The sequence below is a fragment of the Spermophilus citellus genome, assembly GCF_964194105.1.
Source record: "Spermophilus citellus genome assembly, chromosome: 11".
Taxonomy (NCBI): domain Eukaryota; kingdom Metazoa; phylum Chordata; class Mammalia; order Rodentia; family Sciuridae; genus Spermophilus; species Spermophilus citellus.
Window position 1 is genome coordinate 45768556 of NC_138192.1, and position 19316 is coordinate 45787871.

Genomic DNA, 19316 nt, shown 5'->3' on the forward strand with positions numbered 1-19316 from the left:
CTATACAAATAATAATGAAACGTTGCAGTGTAAAGCAATACTTTGGTATTAATCATTGTGCTAAGTACATATGTTATAGAGCTCTTACTGCCATCCTTCATGAAGAATATCACTATGTCTATTTATAGATGGAGATACTAAGTCTTAGAGACCTTAAGTGATTACCCAAGGATATTCAGGACTGGTAAGTAGTCAGATGACTCAATTCAAAGCCACAATTCTGTGTGAAGAAATACAAATGATGGGTGAAGAGATACTCTTGTTGAAAGTTCACACACTTTTAACAACTTGAAAAAATAAAAGATCACTTACTCTAACTATAATTACATCCTTATCAACATAAATTACATTTATCCTCTTTCATTGTAGCATACAATGATATCCACAGGCAGATAGGCTGGACTCCAAACCCACATTTGCTTTCTCTAATAAATACATGGGAATAAAATATTTTGTGAAACATAAAGTCCAGGGGAAGCAAATAAGTGGAAGATGTAGTTCTTGAAGTAAATAGCCCAATCTCCTGGGCAGGAGTACTTTTACCTTAAGGCCAAAATTCCTGATGTCTCCTCCTATCCCCTGGCACCACCAGCTCACAGCAGCTTTGGAAAAGAAAACACAAATAAAAGTTGTTGTTTTAGTTAAGAATTTGCCAAGAATTTTGTTTCAAGCATTGAGGAAGATAGAAACATTTTTTTCTCTTTCTTGAATATATTGGAAAATATATTGAATGTGATGCTTGAACAATATTTTTTTTCAGGAGTCAGAGAGATGTTCTTCCACTAAGCTTATAGCAAAACCTTTTAAAATAATATAGACTGTTATTATTTACATTAATTGTTCTATTATATATTTAGGTAGCAAATAGTTTTTATTCTGTTTTCATTTGGATTGACAGATGTGCCTAAGACATATTGGTTGAGAAAAGCTATTGAGAAGACCAGTATTTTTGGTCCTACTTCCTTGAATAATTCTGCTTTTTTGTTTATTCTCTGTTATAAGTTTAATTGGGAAGCTCCTTTGCAAAAATATGATTTATGCATGTTTTATTCAAGAGGTATTTCCCCCCCTCTCTTTCGTGAACTAGAATTTGAAGAAAGAAAACATTTGTATTATGCTTGTCTCCAGTGTTTTAACTCAGTGATGTACTTCCCTTACAGTGCATAATGCCAAACCAAGTGTTAAAAATGGGAAAGGAAACCAATAATTTTGACTTTGGAGAATATTAGGGTACAAATTAAGTGCATTTATTGAATAATACATTTTGAGTACCTGCTGTGGGTAGTCATAGATTAGAGGGTTATTTCTTCACATTCAGAAATTTAGAGAGGAAAACACCAGTGAGCATGGAATTCTTGAGTGGTTAATCATGGAGTTCTATTCCCCAGCACACTTGCACAGCCCCTCCTATTAAAATACTTTATAGTCATCATAATCCACTCTGTGGAGCCAGTTCTTATCTTAGTCTCAAGGAATAAACTTATCCTAGGAAATTACATTCTCAGGTCCTTTCATGGGAAGTTCATTAAACTCATTCCTCCTACTGGCTTATAAAATTATCATCTCAGTAATTGGCAGCCCAGAATCTGTGTGATCATGGAGTAAGGAGTTTGTTGACACACATCATACAGAGCTAGCTTGGTCTTGGAAAGTAGAATATCTTCTTTTTTTAAATATAGTATATGTTTATCAGACCATTAACATTTTAGTTTGGTTTGTTTTCAGGGAAACAAAGTTATAAATAGGAGATCATAATCTCATCTTTGGTGTTGATACTTATTTCTACAAGTCAAAATTAAATCAAAAATTTAAAATGTACCATTACCACAGTGGTTTTTGTTGAGTGGGTATTTGAATATGTCAAAACAAGTAGGAAAACAACAATTTCATTAAAAATACTTGATTTAGCACAAGAATTAAAAACAAGAATCAACAAATGGGATGGATTCAAACTAAAAAGTTTTTTTTCAGCAAAAGAAGTAATATGTGAGTTGAATAGGAAGCCTACATCCTGGGAACAAAATTTTATTGCTCACACATCAGATAGAGCTCCAATCTCTAGGGTATATAAAGAGCTCAACAAGACAAGCACCAAACAAACAAACAAACAAACAAAAACAACAACAACAAAAACCCCAAAAATAATCCAATCAATAAATGGGCCAAGGACCTGAACAGATACTTCTCAGAAGAGGATATACAATCAATCAACAAATATACAAAAAAATGTTCATCATCTCTAGCAATCAGAGAAATGCAAATTAAAACTAAGATATCATCTCACTCCAGTAAAAGTGGCAGCCATTATGAAGACAAACAACAAGTGCTGGCGAGGATGCGGGGGAAAATGGTACACTCATGTAGGGAAAAAGATACACTCATATATTGCTGGTGGGACTGCAAATTAGTGCAGCCAATTTGGAAAGCAGTATGGAGATTCCTTGGAAAACTGGGAATGGAACCACCATTTGACCCAGCTATTCCTCTTCTCGGACTATATCCAAAGGACCTAAAAACAGCATATTACAGGGACATAGCCACATCAATGTTTATAGCAGCACAATTCACAATAGCTAAACTGTGGAGCCAACCTAGATGTCCTTCAGTGGATGAATGGATAAAAAAAAATGTGGCATTTATACACAATGGAATATAACTCAGCAATAAAAAAAATAATATCATGGCATTTGCAGGGAAATGGATGGCATTAGAGAAGATTATGCTAAGTGAAGTTAGCCAATCCAAAAAAAAAAAAAAGCCGAATGTCTTCTCTGATATAAGGGGGGTGACTCAAAGTGGGGTTAGGAGGGAGAACAAGGAGGGAAGATTACCTCTAGATAGGGAATAGGGGTAGGAGGGAAAGGAAGGGAATAGCATGGATGGTGAAAGGAGACCCTCATCACTATACAAAATACATGTATGAAGATGTGAATTTGGTGTCAACATACCTTATATATAATCAGAGATATGATAAATTATGATATAATGGTGTATTAAGAATCCTAATGCAAAAATAAATAATAAATAAATAAAATGCTTGATTTCCAAATGTTATTGAAGGAAAGGGAGATAGAGATGAAAAAAAAAATAAAGTTCAATAAGGAAGTTGGTTTTGTGGATTATAAATGATATACCTATTAGCAGAGTCATAAAAAATAAAAATAAGTAATGGAGCTAAAGACAAGAAGGGAAAAGGATGCAAATAGGAAGGACCTTGATAATAATAATCAGGAAAAAGAGATTTGTTGATTTAGAAAGAAAGAATTTTTAATTGCTGGTATAATTAATGTATTTTTTGATAAGCTATTCTTGTTGTGGATTCTGCACAAAGAAAAATCAAGTTGTCTTATGTGTGCCACTCAAAACACAAGACCTTTTTTTTAATAAAATATTCTTTCAAAGGGTTAGAGTCACTTTAAACAAGGTAAGTTGGACTATATCAAAATAAATTGAAGTTTAAGGCAATGTTATAGGTAGTAACATTTCTGGATAGGAAGGTACCCTAAAAATACTCTGGAAATCCTCAGAGAACATAAAGCAGTATGATCCTTTCCTACATCCAATTTTCCATGTTTTATGAAATATTTTAAATGAGAGAGGATAGTTATAATTAACTGTCATCAGCTCTGTCAATGCTTCTGACAGCTAGGGTCTTCCATTTATTACTGGTGGTTTATGTTAATCAGTATGAACCTATTACTAAGTGTAATCAGTATACATCAGTTAGGTTCAATCGGCATATTAAAGAATTATTTTCTGACGTGGATTAACCTTCTGGACTCAAAAAATATACAACATTTATAAGATCATAAGATATTGTGATATAAAAATCAATGGTAATGTCTACCAGTTTTGTATACCTGAAACACATGCATGTATTTTGACACATTCAAATATATATTTCACATATGAGGCAAGATAAATTACAAGTTTCTGGTAAGAATAATGAGTCCATTTTTCTCTTGGTAAAATAATTAACTACATTTCTGAATGTCATAGCATAAATATCCTCTTCTGCATAACTTATTCTAATGATGTGTGCATTTTTCAACACATTTCAGTATTTCCTTCAGTTAAAATCCAAGGAAACAACCAGGAACAAGAAAAGTGCCTACAAATACTAAAATGTTCCTCAAATGGCATTTGGTCAACATTTAATGGAAAAAAAATTATCCATGTGCAGCAGCATATACCCATAATATCAGGGACTCTTGAGGTTGAGGAAGGAGGATCACAAGTTCTAGACCAGCCTGGGCAAATTAGCAAGACCTTGCCCCCCCCCAAAAAAAAATGCAGGGGATGGTGTTATAGCTCAGTGGTAGAGGCACTGGGTTACATCTTAAGCACCACATAAAAATAAATTAAATAAATAAAGATATTGTGTCAATCTACAGCTAAAAAAAAGTTAAAAACAAAACAACAACAGCAACAACAAAATGAAAGTGGCTAGAGATGTAGCTCAGAGATAGAATGTTTCTGGGTTCAATCTCCAGTACCACAAACCAACCCAAACAACCAAACCAAACCAAAATAGCAAAATATATGCATCTTTTAAAATTGTCATTAAAACCTACCTGAATCTTAGGTTCTTGTCATGGACAAAAACTAAGTTTTCTTTGGTTCATTTTGTTTCAAAAATAAACATGCCAACAAAAATTTAGGACTAATAGTCTAGAAGTCATATCATCTAGTATTCGTTTAGGTTAGTGATTTTCAAAATTTTTGTTTTTTGGAAGTAGAAGAATTTCTGAAATCTTACCCAGAATCCAAGCAATGTCTGCCTTTATTGCTTCCTCAGTCCTATGACCCATCTTCCTGAAGGAAGTCCCTGAAATACTTTCAAGTATGTCTTGGAATATGCAGAATACTGTATGAAAACTGCTACTCTGGAAGTTTAAATTATCCATGAAAAGAGTATAATTCAGAGTACATTTGTATCAAATTTCAGGAAAGTTATTCTTGTCATACTGTCTGTGTTATATTCACCTTGAGAATCCACACTGTAAAACACCTTATGTATCAAGAATGGGCATATTTAGGTCAGAGAAGTCTAATTAAGCACTCAGGAGAGAAATTCCTCTAAGGTCTAAGTTGAAGGAAAACATTTGCTTCTTCTGAACAGTTTGCTCTGAAGACACTGTGAATCACAATGGTTTTCCTTTTTGTCTTGGTTGTAAGGAGTCTTAGAGCTGTAAGTAGCTTTATAGAATGTCATGGTGAGAATTCTTATGACTTAATATTAACTTGACTTAATTGTGTTCCTGCATGTTTTTTTTTTCTTTCCTCCTCAATCACTTGTTTTTTGAGCATATTTTAAATGTAATAAAAATCAGTAATAAAGCTGATTCTTAGTCTTTTAAAAATGCATACACACAGAATAACATCAGAAATAGTCAAGGCTACTATTTTTGCCAATATTTTTCTGAATATATTTACTAGCATTCATCCATTCTTTTGTTCAGCAAATCTGTGCAGTGCAGTGTACTGAGACATGCCCAGTTCTTTGTGAGAGTGAGGTTGCAAAAGAGAACCAAACTCAGCTCTGATCTCATAGACTCAAAGAAGCCATTTACTGAAACTGCTAACTATTACAGCAGGCTACATTTGATCCAAATCCAACAGCCTATCAACGGGTTTCTAGTAAGTTCAATAAAATTCAATGAATTAAGGTTAAAAATTGAAAATTATTTAACTCAAATAAGCAAATGAGTTAAAAATGAGACCAATATAATTTCAAATCAATGGAGTTGGTATGCATTCTTATTGGTTTCTTTCTTAATACACTGTGTGATTTCATTTTGTCTAATTCATTTTATTAAAAACCATTCAATGCAATATATCTCAAACAAAATTAAGGTTGATGGAGTACTGCAGCCTCTTTTTTAAAAGAAATGAAATTTTCTCTATCCCTAAGCCATTTGTGGATACACTGACTGATTGGATCAGACTATTGATGTCCACATGAATAAGCCATAGCTATGAGTTTGCTTGCCCAGTAATACTATTAGCTTCTTTAGAAATAATTATGAACAACTTGTTAATTCACTTTTGGTACTGAGAGTTGAATTCAGGGGTATTTCACCACTGAGCCACATTCCCAGCACTTTGTATTTTTATTTTGAGATAGGGTCTTACTAAGTTGCTTAAGCCTCGCCAAGTTGTTGAGGTTGGCCTTGAACTTGTAATCCTCCTGCCTCAGCCTCCTAAGACTCTAGGTTAACAGAAGTGTACCACTGCACCTGGCTTTAAATCACTTTCTTTTAGATTGTTGAATAAAGAACAAAAGAGATAAATGAAAAATTAAAATTGTATATTTTAAAAACTTATAAGACTTTTTCAAAATCCATTCTCCAATTTTTGTCATCAGTTATTATTCATCTTTTAGAAATTTTATATTATAAAGGAAAGATTTGAGATTTCACATAAAAATGATTTGACCACATATAATATAAAAACAAGATCATGAATTAAATCATGTAGATTTTCAAATTAACAACTTTTTAAAAACAATTTTCCCCTTTAAAATATAATTATAGGATTTTATGATATCCTGTATATTGAAATTAAAAAATGACTGTAAATTATTATTAAACAAGAGTCTTCTGTAAAATTACATTCAACAAAAATTTACATAATTATTGGCTCCTAAGGATCTGAACAAGAAAATGTGGACATAATCAATTAATTTTGTTTGATATCTCAAGAAGTATTTTTATTTTTTGTCCTAAGAATAAACTTCTGCAAGCTGTAATTGTACAATGGAGTAAAAGTTAGGAACATTAAATGCCTAACAACACATTACTTAACTTTTGACGTCAACTGATTCTTCTATATGTTTTTAAAAGTTATAATTGTTTTTATAGGGCAATTAGAATGGATTGCCAATCTGACAGGACTGATCTATGAGCTCTAATATATAAAATTTGTCAATATTAGTTATCACTGAGATTCTAGGTACTGGTATGTCTCGGCTGCATCCTGCTTGGGCAGTGGAAATGGGGTTGCCCTCAGTGGAATGGGCTGGCTGAGAAACAAGAGCTAGGAAAAATAGTATGAAGGAAAAAACATAAAACACAGAAAGTAGTTTCAAAAGTAGAGGCAGGATGGACAACCCGATCAGATGAATACAGCTTCTAAACTATGGCAAAATGGAGCCCGTGCCTGCTTTATTTATATCAAGAAACATCAAAAACCTTCCATAGAATGTTCTTCACCCAAAAAGGCTAAAGATGGGCTGTCCAGTTTCCAACGGGTAAATCCCATCTTCAGAGCTACTGTGAAGGATCTTCCTAGCAGAGCAGAGGTAAAGGTCACATGCATTGGGCAATCTATAGCAAGGGGAGAGCCACAGATAGTTCACAGTGCCAAACCTAAATCTCCCTGACTACCGTTCCTAGAGAAAATCCTCATGTAATTCACAGGTGGCTTCCTGCAGGTATGAATTACAGTACAGCAAAATCAAGGGGAATTTGCAGTATTGATTATTAATTGAAAAATGAAATGGCTCAATTCCAGTGGCTTGGGAGGCTGAGGCAAGAGGATCTCAAGTTCAAAGCCAGCTGCAGCAAGATTGAGGCACTAAGCAACACAGTGTATTTATTATCATAACTTTCAATCCAAAGTTATGTTAATAAATACATAAAATACATACAAAATAAGGCTGGGGATGTGGTTCAGTGGTTGATTGCCCCTGAATTCAATCCCTGGTACACCCCCCAAAATAAATAAATAAAATAAGAGTTTACTATTACAGAATTCAGCAATTCCAAGCTCTAAAAATATGATCCACAAGAATTGTACATAACAGAATGAAAACAATCCTTCCTGAAATATATCCCTCATTATAATTTATTGGAACAAAATATCCTTTTGCCCATAATCAGGAATGACCAGAAACCACTGCAAATATTAAGACTATAGTGACTGCAATAAAATGACCATTAATATGCATTCTCATTTGCTTCTAATAAATGAGACCATAATTTGTGCAAATAAAACAAAAAATACCATTGTTTTGGGTGTCATTAAAAGTAGAAATTTGATTGTTAGCATACTTCATAAATTAAGGATAAAAAATTAATTTTCATATTTATTTCGACTCAGTCCTTCTGTTACAAAATCACGTGTCAATCCAAAGAGAGCTAGATAAACAGTTATCTTTGGCACTGATGATTGCTCGTACCCAAGGATATGAACAAGATATTAGTTTACATATAAAGAGATATCTTGGGAATTGTCATTTAGTCTTTTTCAATCCAAAGTTATGGTAATAAATGCATAAATAAAAATAAAATCTTACTCAGAAATGGTGGAGAATATCTCTCATATTATAGAATAGGCTCTCAAAAAGAAGTTGGAGTAATGATAAACTATCAAAGGAAGGTTAATGAAATGCTAATGTTTGCTACCACTTATTGATCTATTATTATATTCTAGGCTTATGCTAAGCACCTTGAACATATTATTCCCTTTAATCTTTGCAAAAACTCTATAAAGTAATTATTAATACCCCGTCTTAACAAATGGGAAAAATGCTCAGAATTTTCAACAAGTTGGCCCAGTTCAGACAGGTACAAAGCCAGCATTTGAAGCCAGATCCTACCAAAATGCCAGTATTCAATGATCTTTGTCACATTGCTTCTCACATAAAATAAAGAAATCTACAAATTCAGAAAATGGGAGAAAAGACATATACATGCAAACGGAACATAGATTTTAGTCTAAATAAGATCAATAAAGTGTCATAGTTTTGCCAAAATCACAAAGAACATTTTACAGTTCAGGCAGGCACTCTACCACTCAGCTCTATCCTAGCCCACAAATAAGACTTTTGTAATCCTTTTAATACGTTAGGGATAGGATTGAGCATCACACATGTATTGTCTCTTTTAATTCTCAAACTATACCTATGATAGAGCATTTCTGAGTCATTAATAATTTCCCCATTTTACAGAGAAGGAAAGTGAAAAATAAATGACTTAAGAAACTTCCCCTCAAATACACAGTTTAAAAGTGATGAAGTTATGCTTATAATTTATGTTAGTATAGTTACACAGTTTCACTATTAAATGTTAGACACTGCTTTATTAAATTTTAACCAAAATGTCAGTAAAGCAAAAGCAAATCTACCCAATATACCTCAGAGTAGAAACAGAACTGGATAGTGTTCAATTTTTTTTTTTCTTAAAATGTCGTAGTTAAACATGGGAAGTCATTTTTGAACTTAATTTGAACCAGATATCTACTTTATTTTAATTTTTATTTGTTTTTTCTTAGTTATACATGACAGTAGAATGTATTTTGATGTATTATACATACATGGAGTGTAACTCCCCATTCTTGTGGTTGTACATGCTGTGGAGTTAAACTGATTGTGTCTTCATACATGAACCTAGGAAAGTAATGTCTGATTCATTCCACTGTCTTTTCTATTCCCATCTCCTATTCCTTCCCTTAATTCTCCTCAGATATTTCTTTTTAAGTTTTAACAAACATTTCAGGAAATTACTATACAAAAAAAGAGAGCAAATCATAATGCTTGGTGATAAGCAGGTGATGTAACTCACGGTAAATTATTTTTTTTTTACATCAAAAGTACTGAGATGTTTGAAGGGAGACTATCTAGAAGAGGATGCATCTTGTTTTCTGAGATTTATAGACAGAACTGGCAGCAATGGATAGATACTACAGAAAAAGCGATGGTGCTCAATATGAGGAAGAAATTTCTGTTAAGTTGGAAAATTTGTGTCTACCACATTAATGAAGGAGCATTTCTAGAAACAGGGAAATATTTATCAAGGTCATAGAAAATGGGTCAGAAAGCTTCTTCCAGGAAGGTTCAGGTAGTAAATAGTTTAGCCTTGCCTGGGTGGATTGTCACTATTGTACCTCCTTAGTTCTGCAGTTGTAGTGGAAAAATAGTCACAGATAATAGGAAAGTAAATGGGTGTGACTTTTTTTCACATTTGTCAAGGTGTTTATTGAAAATGTTTTGTTGTTATACAAGGCATACATTTTTGAAAATATCTGTTCAATGTTCACTACTAGTATGAGTTTTCAGATGTTCAATGAATTTAAAATTTGAATAAGTTTTGCAAATATTATTAAACTTTTTAGGGTTTCTGGGCACAATAAATTCTCCAAAAATCAGTAGTGTTTAAGAAAGGTGTGGCTTTGAAACTTTTCTTTTTCCATTTGTATTCTCTCTAACCAGTATGTGTCCTCAGGTGCTGAGTATTGGTGAATAAATTTTGGAGGAATTGTCACATTGTCAGTTTTCACATTTCAAAAATTTCTCTCTGCTGTGATGATAGTGGTGAGAATTAAATGTTGAACCATCCTTAAAGAAATGGTACAAAGGTCTCATTTGTAGAGCTTCTCTCCAGTCTGTTTTCTCGGATTTCAAGTAATATATGATATATAATTAAAAATGTGACTGTGTTTTAATAAAAATTTATTTACACAAACAGACCATATTTGGCCTTTAGGATGAAGTTTGCCAACCACTGCTACAGACTATTAATCAGAATATACTCACCACAGCACAAAACTTTCACTTGTTGGTGACTTAATAGAGAAATTGGAAAATTAGGATGCCCAGGCCTGTTTTTCCCACAGCCTGTTCTTGTACACCTCTCAAGCTAAGAATAATTTTGTTGTTGTTTGTTCTATATTTTATGTTTGCATTTTAATTTTTTTAAAATTTTGATTTGTTACATATGACAGCAGAATGCATTACAAGTCATAGTATACATATGCAGCACCATTTTTCATATCTCTGGTTGTACACAAAGTAAAGTGGCACTATTTGTGTCTTCATACATGTATTTGAGCTTGGTGGTTCATTCCTCTAATCCAAGGGGTTAGGAGGCTGAAGTAAGAGGACTAAAAGTTCAAAGCCAGGCTAAGAAACTTAGTGTCTCAAAATAAAAAATAAAAAAATAAGAAAAAGGGTTGGAAATGTGGCTTAGAAGCTAAATGCCCCTGAGTTCAGTCTTGTACAAAAAAAAAAAAGAAAAAAAAAAGAAAGAAAAAGAAAAAGAGGAAGATGAAGAGGAAAGGAAGAGAGAGAGAGAGAGAGAGAGAGAGAGAGAGAGAGAGAGAGAGAAACAGAAATTCTGGCCCCCAAAGTCAAAATATTTACATATAGGATTTTTCACATAAAGTGAACCAACCTATATTAATGTGCCTTAACAGACAGCTTTCTTCTAAATATATTAAAATATTCAGGTACTTTACCTTTTGTAATGTTGAAATTGTGGTGTGGGTAAAAATCATGAAGAAAATGAAGAGGTTGCATAATTCTCATTCTACTCGTGATGCTGATTATTTTTTGCTCATATTTCATTAGGCAGAGTTAATCACATGTTTCTGCTTAGATAGAAAATTACTCAGAAATAAAATATTTAGTGGAATAGCTTTCTCCCAATACTTGCTTAATACTATGGATGAAGAGCATGAATCTTTCATCAAAGATTAGTTGTTTTCTCCAGGAAAAAGAAATATTCAGCATCTAATAACTTTTGTCTAACATAGCTCCTTTTGTATTTATCCCTCTACAAGTAATCTCTGTATTATTCACTTGTGTGACTCATGTCTGTGTCTCATGAGATACTTACATCAAATGGATTAGGAATAATGCAGTCATTTGGCAGGGGTCTGGGAAACATAAACAAATTGATAATGTAGTTTCAAAGTTTTTGAATTTGTCCTCTATTTTCCCTTTTTCACCTCATGTCAGAATCCCTGCATTTGCACATTCACTATGTCAAATCTTTTCAATAAATTGTTCCTAATTGTCAAGTTTCTAAAGTTTCCAGTAACAAAAGATAGGAGCACAATTTTTCAAAACTAATTTTTATCACATTGTTGTTTCAATGCTCATCTTTGGAGATTTTATCAGGAGAGAGAAATAAAGGAAGAGGGAAAAGAGAAATTGAAATCTGAAATATATATTGCTACATGTTACATAAACATTATTCAATGTGTGAGATGCAAATTGAGAGGACATTAAAATAAATTTCTCTTTTAAGAGCAAATGGTATAATCATTGAAATAATTGAGAAGTACAGTGGCAGTAATAGAGACTGCAGACATGAGATCAATAAAATAGTCAAAAATCAGAAAAGAAAAAAAACCACCAAGGGATGGCAGAAAGTACCAAATGATAAGTTAAGAAAATAAATTAAACTTAAATTACTCTTGAATTTATTAAGGCAGCAAAAGCAATAACAAATACACTATATAATCCCATATAATTAACTGAAGTTACTTTAAAAAAAAGTGGAATTAATCAACACTTTGTTTTAAGTAACTGTGTGTGTTGGTTTTTTTAACCAAAATACCTGACCAGAACAACTTAGAGGATATTTTAGTCATCTTTTTCTCCACTTCCACTAAAAGTCATGATCAGAACAACTATAAAGGAGAAAAGGTTTACTTAGGCTTATGGTTTCAGAATTCTTAGTACATAGAAAGCCAGCTCCATTCCTTGAGGCTCAAGGTGAGGCAGAAAGAGCATCATGGTGGAAGAGTGTGGCAGAGGGAAGCAACTCACATTGTGACTGGAAAGCAGAGAGAATGACTCCCACCAGATAACAAAATATATACCCTATAGCCTTGCCCCCAGTGACCACTTACTCCAGCCACACCCCGATTGACTCCAGTTACCACTCAGTTTATACTAATCAGAGATTAATTCACTGATTAGGTTAAGGCTTTAACCCAATCATTTCTCCTCCAAACCTTGAATTGTCTCACATGTGAACGTTTGGGGCATACCATATCTAAACCATAACAGAGGAAGGAAAGTTTGTGACTCATGCTTCAGAGGTCTCAATCCATAAATCGCAAACTCCATCACTCTGAGTCCAAGGTGGGGCAGTACATCATGGCTGAAGGTGTGGTGGAAGGAAAGTGCTCCATGTGGCAGCCAAAAAAACAGAGAGAATGGAAAAAGTCCACAGGGAAGATGAACAATTCTAAGGCACACACCCAGTGATCCACCTTCTCCAGCCATGCCACCTTGTTTATAGTTAACAACCAGTCTATTCACACTAGAATACTGACTAGGTTATAGCTCTCACAATCCAATTGTTTTACCTCTAATTATTTCTTCAGAAATAGGAGTTTATGGGGGAAACCTCATATCAACAGTGTAACATTCTGCCTCTATACCCCAAAAGCTCATGTCCATCACTATGCAAAATGCATGTAACCCAACACTAAGAGTGCCATGGTCGTCACAGTTTTAACATTGCCCAGAAATCCAAGTCCAAAATGTCCTCTGTAACTCAAGGCGAACTCTTGCCTGAGTCTCTGTAAAAATCAAAAGCAAGTTACACATACCCAATATACAGTGACAGAGTAAACATTCCTATTCCAGAAAGAAGGAATAGAGGCTTAGGAAGAAAGGATGGGACCAAAGCAAAAACAAAACCCGGCTTTGCAAATACGTCCCATAACTCCACATAGCCTCTTGGACACTTGGTGGCAACATGTGATTCCCAGTGGACTTGGAAAAACTTGGTCCTTTGGCCTTGCTGTTTGAAGCTCATGTAGGCTGTCCTTTAGTCTGGCTTCCTCCTTAGCCAGAAAATGGTTACTGGAATCTCTTAATTTCTCAATTCCAACTTCTGCTTCACCTTCACAATTGCACACATTGCTCTCTCAAGGGCAGCCCATAGAGATTCTGAGTCTTCCATACTTTCCCTGGCCTCTCAAACCTTCCTTTGAAATCTCGGTGGACATCTTATTGATCTTTTAACTCAATCATCCTACATTTTTGCACAACTAGCACCACATGGATAATGCCAAGGTCTGTGTAGTTTCTGGAGCCCCTGGAATCATGGTTGCAATAACCTCTGAGTACCTGCATGGTTGAGCACTTTGAAACAATTTCTAGGTATCCCTGTTGAGCTGGTGCCTCACCGTCTTTTCTCAAAAGAATTTGTTCTTCTAAATCTGCCTACAATGGATGCGGTCTTGCAAACTCCTGTGATACCCTCAAGTCATCTTTCCTATTGTCTCTGTGCAAAGTACTTAGCCTCTTGTTAGGGTCTGAATTTATTTAGCAAGCACACTCCTTGGCCCCCAGTTTTACATGAAATTTTCTGGTCAAACTACAAGTTTTTAAAACTCTTTAGTGTCAGGAGTCATCCGTGAAATATGCCTGGACTAGATGAACATTGAGTAGGAAAGTCTGGTGTCTGGGAGTTCACAGCAGCACTCCTGATGGTGAGGTGGCCCAAATACCTGTGAACTCCCGCCCAGCTCTGCCATAGGTCCCAGAGATAGTGTGACCTGCTGCAGCCACAAAGACACACAGCCTCTCAGTGATAAGTGTGGTTTGCCAAGATGCCAATCAACCTGATTGCAGCAAGTCCCCTGCCACACCAAGAAGTGCTAGGAGCCACAAGCAAATATACGATGTATGGCACCTTTGGTTGTAAAGTGACACCAGCTAGCCACTGAGATGATTATGTTAAGATTTACATTCATATGGAAATTGGACTCCCGCTGTTCACCTTGGCCTGCTACCGGACTCATGTTACGGACTCATGTTACCAGACTCTTGGAGAGTTCCCATTGGTTGGGGAAGGATAGTAGGAGGAAATTCCGGGGGAGGTCCGGGGGACCCCGGGTTCCGGGAGACGCGCGGTTCCGGTGGACGCCCGCGTGGGAGGACCGGGTTTGGCTTGCCGGCAGCGGTTTTTTCGAAATAAAGTTTTGTTCCTGCTTGAGTGGCTCGTGATTCTGTGCCCAGCCAAGACTGCGGCAAAGAAGAAAGACTCCTCCCACTGAAACCTTATCCCTGCCTTTGAAGTACTCCCCTAAACAAACAACTGGATCCATTTTCTAGTTGCTCTGTTCCAGCTCCTGTATGGGCTGGAAGAAACTCTCAGGCACACTGCTTTTAAAACTAATTTTTGGCTCTGTCTCTTAATTCTTCACTAACTATTTCAGACTTTATTCTTCTCAGGTGGCTCATCTCCTTCTCAGCAGGAGGAATTAAGCTAGCTATGTGCTGGCTGCCTCGCGATACTTTAGCTCTGATGTCTGCTCTAAATTCTCACAGCACACTTGGTTGAAACCTGTCATCAGAATCCATGCCAGTGCCTGAATGCCTTGCTGCCTTGAAATTTTCTCCATCAGATAAATTAATCCATCACTTTTAAATTCAGCTTCACATAAAGTTTCAGGACATGGGCAAAATGTAGACAGGTTCTTTTCTAGAATATAACACGAATGGCCTCTAGTCCAATTCCCACCAGAGTCCTCGTTTTTCTTTGAAACCTCATGTGCACAGCCTGCATTCTATCTCATTCTATTATGTTAAATATTTTGTTATAATGATGTAAATGCTCATTTGAATGTAGAGTTAGAGGGCATATTTGTTAAAATGAATACACAATTGAAGATAACTGAAGTCAGAAAATCAAAACCTTAACTCCATTCACCAAGAAAAAATTACTGTATGTTTCCTTAGTGGAATCTTTGCCACAGCTGAGGTACTGTCAGATAGAATGGTCATTGCTCTATACACTGAGGCACTTTGAGAGAAACAATGCTTCTCTCCCTATGAAAAAAAAAGGTTATTTAGTCTTATGTGGACTCACAGGTGCTAAATAGTCTTTCTTTTCTTATATCATATGATTGTGCTCTGATGTCTTGACCCAGTGGGTTATGTCCTCTGATTAAAGACATATTTTCCCTATTTCAGATGGTGGGGAAGGCAGTACAATGATTCATGTTGCTTTCATTAGGTTATATTAGAACAATTAAAACTTAAAAAAATCTAATATTACTAGCAGGTTTTAAATTTTTGGTAATCCTTGATAACCATGAAATAACTCTCAGCCACTGTGCCCCCAGCAATTGAATCTTGATGTCTCATGCATCTGTTCTTCCAGAAAGCAAATTTACCCCATCTTCCAGTCAGGATTATAAATTCTCATTAGTCAAAAAAAAGTATGTTCAAAGAGCAGATTATGCTAAGTGAAGCTAGCCAATCCTTAAAAAACAAATGCCAAATGACTGCTTTGATATAAGGGGAGTAACCAAGGACAGGGTAGGGACGAAGAGCTTGAGAAGAAGATTAACATTAAACAGGGATGAGAGGTGGGAGGGAAAGGGAGTGAGAAGGGAAATCGCATGGAAATGGAAGGTGATCCTCAGGGTTATACAAAATTACATATAAGAGGAAAGGAGGGGTAAGAGAAAAATAATACAAGTGGAAGAAATGATTTACAGTAGAGGGGGTAGAGAGAGAAAAGGGGAGGGGAGGGGAGGGGAAGGGAGGGGAGGGGAAGGGGGATAGTAGAGAATAGGATAGACAGCAGAATACATCAGTCACTAGAATGGCAATATGTAAATCAATGGAAGTGTAACTGAGGTGATACAGCAATCTGTATACGGGGTAAAAATGGGAGTTCATAACCCACTTGAATCAAACTGTGAAATATGATATATTAAGAACTATGTAATGTTTTGAATGATCAACAATAAAAAAAATATACAGCATAAATATAGATGGCTGTGATGAAGCCAGGTATCTAAGAGACATATTGACCTAAGACTCTTCTTTCCACACACCTGGAAGAAGTTTTTAATCTTATTGTTTTTGTTCACCTCTATTTTTTGTGTATCCATGATAAAATAGAAGATCACACTTGTATCATATAAACATTCTGTGACTTCTCTTTCCTTCTGGACACTTGTAAAAAAGCCAAGTTCATATGTGCAGCTGATAACAGAGTCTTTCCTGGTTCACAATCAGTAGGAAGTTCAGCATGGAAACAGGCTTTAAAATCCTATGCATGAATCCCAGAAACCATTTAAACAAAGTCACTTGAAGAAATCTTTTGAGTCATAAATTTTGGAACTGAAAGTCACATGGTTAGCAAACACTATTATTACCACAGGAACATAGAGTGGGAAAGAAATAATATAAAATTAACATGGACCTTGGCAGTTTCGCCGAATTTTGTCTTGTTATAGAGTGACTCAGTCCTTAAGAGTGACTGTTCCAAGATATCAAGCCAAAGCTGCAAAGCTTCTTTACTTAGCCTGAGTAATTATGCAGCTCACTTCTGTCATACATTTCTACTCTCTTGTTGATGAAAGCGATCATTGTGTATTTCATATTAAAGCATTGTGTATTTCATTATAAAGCTAGTGAGTAAATAAACCTCATTTTCTATGAAGGAAAAAGACAAAAATATGTTCCCATCTATATTCCACTGCTCCATATTTTTGTGGATCATGTCAAATAAAATCCTATTCTCAATAGCAAAAATATGGAACCAGGCTGGGTCCATCAACAGATGAATGGATAAAGCAAATGTCATATATATACACAATGGCATTTTACTCAGCTATTAAAAAAGTACAAAATGATGTCATTTGCAGAAAAATGAATGAAATTGGAGAACATCTTGTTAAATGAAGTAAGTCAGACTCAGAAGATAAAGTGCCATGTGGAAGCTAAAGAGAAAGGAAGAAATCAAAAAGGGGTCTCAGGAAAATAGAAGGGAGGCTAGTAGATTAAAGGAAGAGAATAAAGGGAAGGGAAGAAGGGAAGGAAAGCTGAATGAAACTGATCCAATTACGATACATGAATGTACAAATATATCATACTAATTCCCACTATTATGTATAATTATAAGACACCAATGAAAACATTTAAAAAAAAAAGAAATTCTGAAATCCATATCTTTGACTCAAGGTCTACATTTTGGAGGAATCACATGAAGAAAATCTGACCTTGGTTAATTCCCTTTGGGAACAAAAGTCTTCCAGGGCAAATTAGCTAGGCTAATTCTGATGCTAAGCTGTTGCTTGATAATCAGTTATTTGGAAACATATCTTAGGCTATGCATTATTTCTTGATTTATGCATTCATTTCTCACTATCCAATAATATCTCAGGTTTTATGAGAAAAAATAAAAAGAAAAAGAAGATTAGTAATCTTTTTTTCACTTTTTCATTTAATTTTCACAGATAAAATTATAATGGTCCCAATGAATGGTGATGGAAATGAATGAGACTCCCCTAGGGACTAGAAGTTATTAAAGAATCTTGACTTCCTTTGTTGTTGAAATAGCCAAAGAATGAAAATATTCACTTAAGAAATATTACAAACAACATTGCAAACATAAGCTTTGGGATTATAATATCTTTCCATTATGTATTCTTTTTTTTTATTGGTTGTTCACAACATTACAAAGCTCTTGACATATCATATTTCATACATTAGATTGATGTGGGTTATGAACTCCCAATTTTTACCCCAAATGCAGATTGCAGAATCACATCGGTTACACATCCACAATTTTACATAATGCCCTAATAGTAATTGTTGTATTCTGCTACCTTTCCTATCCCATACTATCCCCCCTCCCCTCCCCTCCCAACTTCTCTCTCTACCCCATCTACTGTAATTCATTTCTCTCTTTGTTTATTTTCCCATTCCCCTCACAACCTCTTATATGAAATTTTGTTTAGCAATGAGGGTCTCCCTTCATTTCCATGCAATTTCCCTTTTCTCTCCCTTTCCCTCCCATCTCAAGTCTCTGTTTAATGTTAATCTTTTCTTCTTACTCTTCCTCCCTGCTCTGTTCATAGTTGCTCTCATTATATCAAAGAAGACATTTGGTATTTGTTTTTTAGGGTTTGGCTAGCTTCACTAAGCATAATCTGCTCTACTGCCATCCATTTCCCTGAAAATTCTATGATTTTGTCATTTTTTATTGCTGCATAGTACTCCATTGTGTATAGATGCCATTTTTTTTATCCATTCATCTATTGAAGGGCATCTGGGTTGGTTCCACAGTCTAGCTATTGTGAATTGTGCTGCTATGAACATCGATGTGGCAGTGTCCCTGTAGCATGCTCTTTTAAGGTCTTCAGGGAATAGTCCAAAAAGGGCAATAGCAGGGTCAAATGGTGGTTCCATTCCCAGCTTTCCCAGGAATCTCCAAACTGCTTTCCAAATTGGCCGCACCAATTTGCAGTCCCACCACCAATGTACAAGTGTACCCTTTTCTCCACATCCTCGCCAGCACTTGTTGTTGTTTGACTTCATAGTGGCTGCCAATCTTACTGGAGTGAGATGGTATCTTAGGGTGGTTTTGATTTGCATTTCTCTGACTGCCAGAGATGGTGAGCATTTTTTCATGTACTTGTTGATTGATTGTATATCCTCCTCTGAGAAGTGTCTGTTCAGGTCCTTGGCCCATTTGTTGATTGGGTTATTTGTTATCTTATTGTCTAATTTTTTGAGTTCTTTGTATACTCTGGATATTAGGGCTCTATCT